Raw genomic sequence first — 8,513 nt, forward strand, 5'->3', positions numbered from 1 at the left:
CTATCACGCTCAGGCTGCCCGCAACCTGCACATCGTCGTGAAATTCATCCTGTTGCGACGGTATGACGATCTTGAACCACGCAAACAGGTGACTGCCCATCGCATAAGGCAGACTGACAGCTTACAACGGAGCTGACCCATGATAACCGATACGTGTAGGTCGACGTTCTTCTCAGCAATCAGGCATGCCAGTGTCTTCAGTGCCATTGAACATTCTCTGCCAATCATGCCCGAGGTAGAAAAAACTAGCGGTGTAAACGTACCTCTGTCAACTGCTGTCACCCGCTCTCCGTACTGGCGCTTCTTCATCCGTTCATGCGTTCGGAGCTGGCTGATGACTTCCTGACGCGACAGCAAGCTTGCCTTTGGGTGTGTAACCCGGATGTCGAAAAAGGCATCTTGCTGTACTACTACTACTACTACTACTACTACTACTACTACTACTACTACTACTACTACTACTACTACTACTACTACTACTACTACTGCTACTACTACTACTACTACTACTACTACTACTACTACTACTACTACTACTACTACTACTACTACTACTACTACTACTACTACTACTACTACTACTACTACTACTACTACTACTACTACTACTACTACTACTACTACTACTACTACTACTACTACTACTACTACTACTACTACTACTACTACTACTACTACTACTACTACTACTACTACTACTACTACTACTACTACTACTACTACTACTACTACTACTACTACTACTACTACTACTACTACTACTACTACTACTACTACTACTACTACTACTACTACTACTACTTGACACAACCTTTATTAGGAAACTTGAAATGGAGATGTGAAACACAAATACAGCCATGTAGATGGAGCAGCAATGCAATACAATGTCCAAAAACTCAAGAATTCATTATCATGGGGCAATGTTGGGCAAATGTCTGTCAGGTACTATCACGCTCAGGCTGCCCGCAACCTGCACATCGTCGTGAAATTCATCCTGTTGCGACGGTATGACGATCTTGAACCACGCAAACAGGTGACTGCCCATCGCATAAGGCAGACTGACAGCTTACAACGGAGCTGACCCATGATAACCGATACGTGTAGGTCGACGTTCTTCTCAGCAATCAGGCATGCCAGTGTCTTCAGTGCCATTGAACATTCTCTGCCAATCATGCCCGAGGTAGAAAAAACTAGCGGTGTAAACGTACCTCTGTCAACTGCTGTCACCCGCTCTCCGTACTGGCGCTTCTTCATCCGTTCATGCGTTCGGAGCTGGCTGATGACTTCCTGACGCGACAGCAAGCTTGCCTTTGGGTGTGTAACCCGGATGTCGAAAAAGGCATCTTGCTGTACTACTACTACTACTACTACTACTACTACTACTACTACTACTACTACTACTACTACTACTACTACTACTACTACTACTACTACTACTACTACTACTACTACTACTACTACTACTACTACTACTACTACTACTACTACTACTACTACTACTACTACTACTACTACTACTACTACTACTACTACTACTACTACTACTACTACTACTACTACTACTACTACTACTACTACTACTACTACTACTACTACTACTACTACTACTACTACTACTACTACTACTACTACTACTACTACTACTACTACTACTACTACTACTACTACTACTACTACTACTACTACTACTACTACTACTACTACTACTACTACTACTACTACTACTACTACTACTACTACTACTACTACTACTACTACTACTACTACTACTACTACTACTACTACTACTACTACTACTACTACTACTACTACTACTACTACTACTACTACTACTACTACTACTACTACTACTGCTACTACTACTACTACTACTACTACTACTACTACTACTACTACTGTCATCTCTCTGAACTGCTCTCGGAAGGGAGATGTATACAGGCTCATATTCCGATTGGTAGCCATGCAGCTAGCGAGTCCGATGTTATGTCGGATACAGTGTTTGCGAATCTCGTTCACCGTGGCAACTTACATCGTGCCATGGCGGGTTTATCCCAGGGTGGTGGTGGTAGACCTCTCAAGCCAAATGAAATCGCAGTACCTTCCACTGGTGCGACGGTTCTGGATGTACTTCGCGATAAGCACCCGACTCCTGTGGAGCCACCTGAAACCGTTTTGTTGGAGAATGATGCAGCACCGGTCAATGCCATAATATTTGAAGGTATTTCAGCAGCAGGTATTAAGAGGGTGGCTGGCAGTATGAAGGGATCCGGTGGTCCGTCTGGCCTGGACGTGCAGGCCTGGCAGCGTATGCTCTCGGCCTTTAAAGGTGCTTCTTCAAATTTGGCTGCCGCTCTTGCTGCTGCTGCCAAGAGGATATGCACGACGGATGTAGACCCTGCTTCTCTGTCGGCTTTTGTTGCGGCACGGCTCGTGGCATTGGACAAGAGACCAGGTGTGCGCCCGATTGCGGTGGGGGAAGTCGCTCGCCGGATCATCGCTAAGGCTGTGTTGCAGTGTATATCGTCTGATATTGCGACAGCCGTGATCCCTCATCAGCTGTGTGTTGGTGTGCCGGCGGCTTGTGAGGCGGCTGTGCGTGCCGTCCAGGAACAATATCTCGCCGATGACACTGATGCAATCTTACTCATCGATGCATCTAATGCCTTTAACGCAATCAACAGGAAGGCCGCCTTGCATAATATCGCACGTGTGTGTCCACCGATCGAAAAAATTTGTCGTAATACATATGGTGCGGATATTCCACTATTTCTTCCTGGTGGCGTAGTATTGTACTCGCGCGAGGGAACTTATCAGGGAGACCCTCTGGCCATGGCCATGTTTGCTCTTGCGGTGGCTCCTATGATTTGTAAACTCCGTGAACAGCACCCTGATGTGAACCAATGCTGGTACGCGGATGATGGCGAGTCTGGTGGCAGATTGGCGGCCGTGCATTCGTTTTGGAAATCAATCGAGGAGATTGGTCCGAAGTATGGATATTACCCTAATGCAGCCAAGACAGTTCTGCTGGTGAAACCCGCCCTGGAGTCAGAAACCCAAGAGCTGTTCGACCCAACGGGTATACGTGTGCTGACCAATGGTGTTCGTTATCTTGGTGGGGCCATTGGTGAGGAGGAATTTGTACAGGAGAGTCTGTGTCGTCATGTTTCCGTATGGTGCAGGGAGGTCGGTACTCTCTCCACTCTGGCGGAAACCCAGCCACATGCTGCATATTCTGTTTTCTCCCGTGGATTGAGGTCGCGTTGGCGCTACCATATGTGCTCACATGGCTTGCCGGAGCCGGATGCTTTCGGCAGGCTAGATAATGTGATTGACAACAATTTGATACCAGCAATCACTGGTCGGAAGAACATGTCCGTCATTGAGCGGAGTCTCATCGGCTTGCCTGTTAAGTCCGGTGGTCTCTCAATTCCTGCCATTGGGCCTCATGCAGTGCATCAGTGGACCTCCAGTATGGCCTCGGCACGGCCGGTGATTGATTTGCTTCGTCGCCCTGATGCTGACATTGCTCCGGCTGATTTGCAGGCGGAGGTAATGGCGTTGCGAAATGCCGAACGTCGGAGAATGGCTACTGCGGCTAAGGAGGCTCAGGTTGCTTTGCGTCCTGAGCTCAGCCCATGTCAGCGAGTGCTGTTGGAGATTGCTGCTGATGCTGGCGTGTCCAGTTGGCTAACGGCTGAGCCTCTGGCTGTGAACGGCTTTGCGCTAAATAAAGCATGTTTCCGGGATGGTCTCGCCCTGCGCTATGGCTGGGGGATTGATGGCCTCCCACCAACTTGTGTGTGTGGTAGGGACATGTCTGTCGACCATGCATTGACATGCCCTACAGGGGGCTACCCAAGTCTGCGACACAATGAGCTTCGTGATGTGCTGGTGGAGGTGATGACTTCTGCCATCCCGGATGTTCAAACAGAGCCACCGCTTTTGCCGTTGGATGGTGAACAACTTCACGGCGCTACCGCTAATCGTGCTACAGAGGCTCGATTGGATATCCGTGCAAGGGGCTTTTGGTCGCCACAGCAAGATGCATTCTTTGATGTGAGGGTTACTCACCCCTCGGCGTCTTTGCTGTCGCGACAGGAAGTACTTGCACAGATTTCCCGGAATGAACATCAGAAGAAGCGGGCCTATCTTCAGCGTGTTGTCGATGTCGAGAGGGGGTCATTCACTCCGCTCGTATTTTCGACAAACGGCGTATGTGGCACGGAGTGCTCTCGTGCATTGAAGAACATTGTTCAGCTGGTGGTTAACAAGCATAGTGACCTCCAGTACGCTGTTGTGATGGCACAGCTACGCTGCAAAATTGCATTTGTTTTGCTGAGGTGGTCAATCACGTGCCTCCGTGGTTGCAGAGCGTCTTACTTGAGGAAGAGAATAGGCCCATCTTTTCTCGACCAATGTCGCCTTCTGTCCATGTAACCGCCTTCGGTATTCATATGTTGGCCTATTTAACATTGGCATGCTCTGCGGATTTGTAGGCATGCTAGGCAATTTAAATATTATCCTGCAAAGTATTTTGTAGGTGCTTGACTACTACGTCATGTATTACAATTGGTACATGACTTAATAATAGCCGTTTGGCATGGTACAATAACCTTTTTTGTTTTATTTTTATATTTTTAATGGCTTTCTCTTCTTCCTCGGATGGTTTACAGTTTGTATCACAATTATTTGTGGGTTCAGCAATAAAGGATGTGACTACTACTACTACTACTACTACTACTACTACTACTACTACTACTACTTGGAAGCGTGTTTTTATTGACCACAAAAATGATGATGCAAAGAAAGAAAAGAACACCGGAAACATAATGCTGGATTTGAAAGAAGAAGAGAAAAAGGAAGACTAAAAGAAACCTGACCAAGAGAACTCAAGCATTGCACCCAGGAGGCAAAAAATGAACTCAATCCCTAGCATAGGCTCAATGAGGTCGTGTAATTGCACAAATTTCAACGGATCCAAGTAAAACTCCAACCAACAAGTGGAACGAATTCAAATATTACAAAGCAACAGCGAAAATAGAATAACAACACAGTGAACAAAAAAGAAAAGAATACTATTCGATAGACAAGTCCAGTTACTGCGCACGTGACATGTGCGCCAGTGCGCGGCACTCGGTTACGAAACCATGACGGCCTGTACCGGAGACACCACGGGCATACGACGATCTCGACCCCCGAAAACACGTAATCTGCCACCGGATTAGGGAGGTACCTATCCTCGATCGCAAGTGACCAAGGACAAGGGCGTATTGAAGATCTCGATTCTTATCTGCTATACGGGCTGCCAAAGTCTTCAGGAATCTGCTGCACTCCGGCGCACTCTGACCATTCGTTGCGAAAACCAGAGGGGTAAATGACCCGCGATCCACCTGGTTAATCCGGTCAGCATACTGTCGCTTCTTCTGGCGCTCATGCTGGGACAACTGACCCGCCACTTCCGGTCCAGACAGCAAAGACGGCCTTGGGTGAGTCACCCGCACATCAAAAAAGGCGTTTTGCTGCCTGGTCCAGAAGCCACGAGCCCGTATGTCCACACGAGCGCCATCAGCTGAGCTGCCAGAGACTGCCTCGCCCTGGAGTGGCATCAGCGGTGGCTCGATCGCCACATCACACACGACGCTGCCGAGGGCGTCCGCAAGGAGATCCCTCAACTCATTGTGGCGCTGCGTTGGGTAGCCTCCACTGGGGCAAGTGAGTGCGTGATGGCTTGACATCTCCCCTCCACACACACAGGACAATGCAACCCCATCCAGCGATAAATCATACCGCAGACAGAGTGCATCCCTGAAGTCAGATTTATTAAATACTGACCCAGGTATGTGCATGGAAGGGGGAGTGCCAAGCCAAGTGGATACACCACCCTCACCTGCCACATCCACAAGGAGGCGCTGCTGATCCGACAGATCAGGCTTGATCCCAGTCAAGATGTCCAGCTGCTGAGACCGGCGTCGGCCACGAGCCTGAACTGCCAATGCCTTGCTGGTTGAAATTACGTCGGCGACTCGACGCTCGCCCAGACCGACCACCACACACGTCACCATAGGGTCTATCGCATCGCAACAGAGCAGACGCTCAGCCTCGGCACGCACACTCCCGATTCGCATAGCGAGACCGCCGTTTCGTAGGGGCAGAGACAGTAGCTGACGAAGCACACCGTCAGGCCTGAATGTGTGGCCAGTCAGCGCCGGCAGCAGATCGTCATTGATGGCCCGGTCCAGAGGTGAGTACACGGCTGGGTCGGCAGGGACCACACGCTGTAAAAAGGTCCACCGGGATTGCAGAGACGCAACAAAAAGGCGATAAGCCGCCTGCGGTTGCGTCACAGCCAAGCCAGCAAGGCGCTTCACCAACCGACACATGCCCGCAACCCGATCCAATACAAAGTCATTCTGAAACTGTTGGCTGCCAATGGCTCCACCCAGATACCGCACACCATAAGTCTGGATCCTGACGCCCGTGCCAACGAAAGCCTCCTGTGCCTCAGCCAGAAGATGCGGTCGGACAAGCAGCACAGTTTTCTTGGCATTGGGGTAGTATCCGTATTGAGGGCCGGCCTCCTCAATGGCAGACCAATACCGACGCAGTGGTTGTATCTTGTCGGCAGCCGCATCATCATCTGCGTACCAGATTTGAGCTGTTGACTCCGATGCTGAACCAAGCTGTGCAGCAAGAGGAACGGTGGCCAATGCGTAAAACGCCATTGCCAGAGGGTCCCCCTGGCAAGTTCCCTCGCGCGAATACAATACCTCTCCGCCATCGAGGTAAAGTGGTATGTCGGCCTGGTATGTATTTACAAACACTCGACCGGCTGCAGGGCAAACCTTTGGTATGTTGTTGATTGCGGCTGCACGGTTCAACGCATTAAACGCATTTGAAGCGTCAACGAGGAGAATGGCAGTGTCCTCATCTCGCTCGTACAAGCCAGTGAGGGCTTGGACAGCAACCTCACAGGCGGAGGGGACGCCGACACACAGCTGCCGTGGGACAGTGACGGCCGCAACGTCACGCTCGATCACGGCCATGATCACCTTCCCGACCACTCTCCGGAAAACCTCACCGATCGCTATCGGTCTTACGCCAGGTTGCTTGTCAAGCGGTATTAGTCGACCGGCGAGGAAAGCTCGGAGATGAGATGGGTCAATCTCCTCCACGCACAAACACCTGGCCATGTGGGCAAGGGATGTGCAGAGTGCCTTCGACGCCGCACCGTACATGGAAGCCATCCGCCGCCAAGCCTCCGAATCCAGTGCCGAAGGGCCAGCAGCGCCCTTCATCGCCATGATGGTAGCTCGTACCTTTGTTGATGTTATGGCCTCATAACGCACGTTATCCGGTGAAGGCGGACCGTCAGGCAGCAGAACGCTTGGCTCAGGGGGAACAGGATCCGGATGCTTTGCCCTCAACGTCTCAAGTACAGTTTTTCCATCCACAATAGATGAAAGAGACAAGACACCACCACCACCACCCTCCTCTACGTAGTGGGCAGCCGTGCCAAGTCGATCACCATAGACCAGCTTAGCGAACTGGACGTCTTCTAAACCACCACCCGCAGAGCCACCAGAATGAGGCATCGGCAAATGCGCCTGGATGCACCGAGACTCCCGCAGCAGGGCCGATAAATTGCCAGCTGACCACAAAGAAAGCCTCTTTCGTAGAAACTTCCTGTGGTCAGCGGCGGCTGAGGTGTTGAACGGCCTCTGCAGCAGAAGGTGGCACGCAACGACTACGGCAGACCACGCAAACGCCCGAGCCCCTGATCCATCTGTGAAAAGGTCAATCAATCTGGCAAGTTCCTTGACAAAGTCCTCACCTTCAGCGCCGAAGGGGACGATAAATAAATTCCTTTTCCAAGACACAGCCTCACTGTAGGCCGAATCCAGCAACTGTGCAGCCTCTCCACTCCGCAGAGCCCAGAACCCACCTCCAGGGACAGCATCGGCACTACTACTACTACTACTACTACTACTACTACTACTACTACTACTACTACTACTACTACTACTGCTGTTGCTGCTGCTGCTGCTGCTGCTGCTGCTGCTGCTGCTGCTGCTGCTGCTGCTGCTGCTGCTGCTGCTGCTGCTGCTGCTGCTGCTGCTGCTGCTGCTGCTGCTGCTGCTGCTGCTGCTGCTGCTGCTGCTGCTGCTGCTGCTGCTGCTGCTGCTGCTGCTGCTGCTGCTGCTGCTGCTGCTGCTGCTGCTGCTGCTGCTGCTGCTGCTACTACTACTACTACTACTACTACTACTACTACTACTACTACTACTACTACTACTACTACTACTACTACTACTACTACTACTACTACTACTACTACTACTACTACTACTACTACTACTACTTGCCTGTTAAGTCCGGTGGTCTCTCAATTCCTGCCATTGGGCCTCATTCAGTGCATCAGAGGACCTCCAGTATGGCCTCGGCACGGCCGGTGATTGATTTGCTTCGTCGCCCTGATGCTGACATTGCTCCGGCTGATTTGCAGGCGGAGGTAATAG

The sequence above is a fragment of the Sycon ciliatum genome, chromosome 9, assembly GCF_964019385.1.
Source record: "Sycon ciliatum chromosome 9, ocSycCili1.1, whole genome shotgun sequence".
NCBI lineage: Eukaryota > Metazoa > Porifera > Calcarea > Leucosolenida > Sycettidae > Sycon > Sycon ciliatum.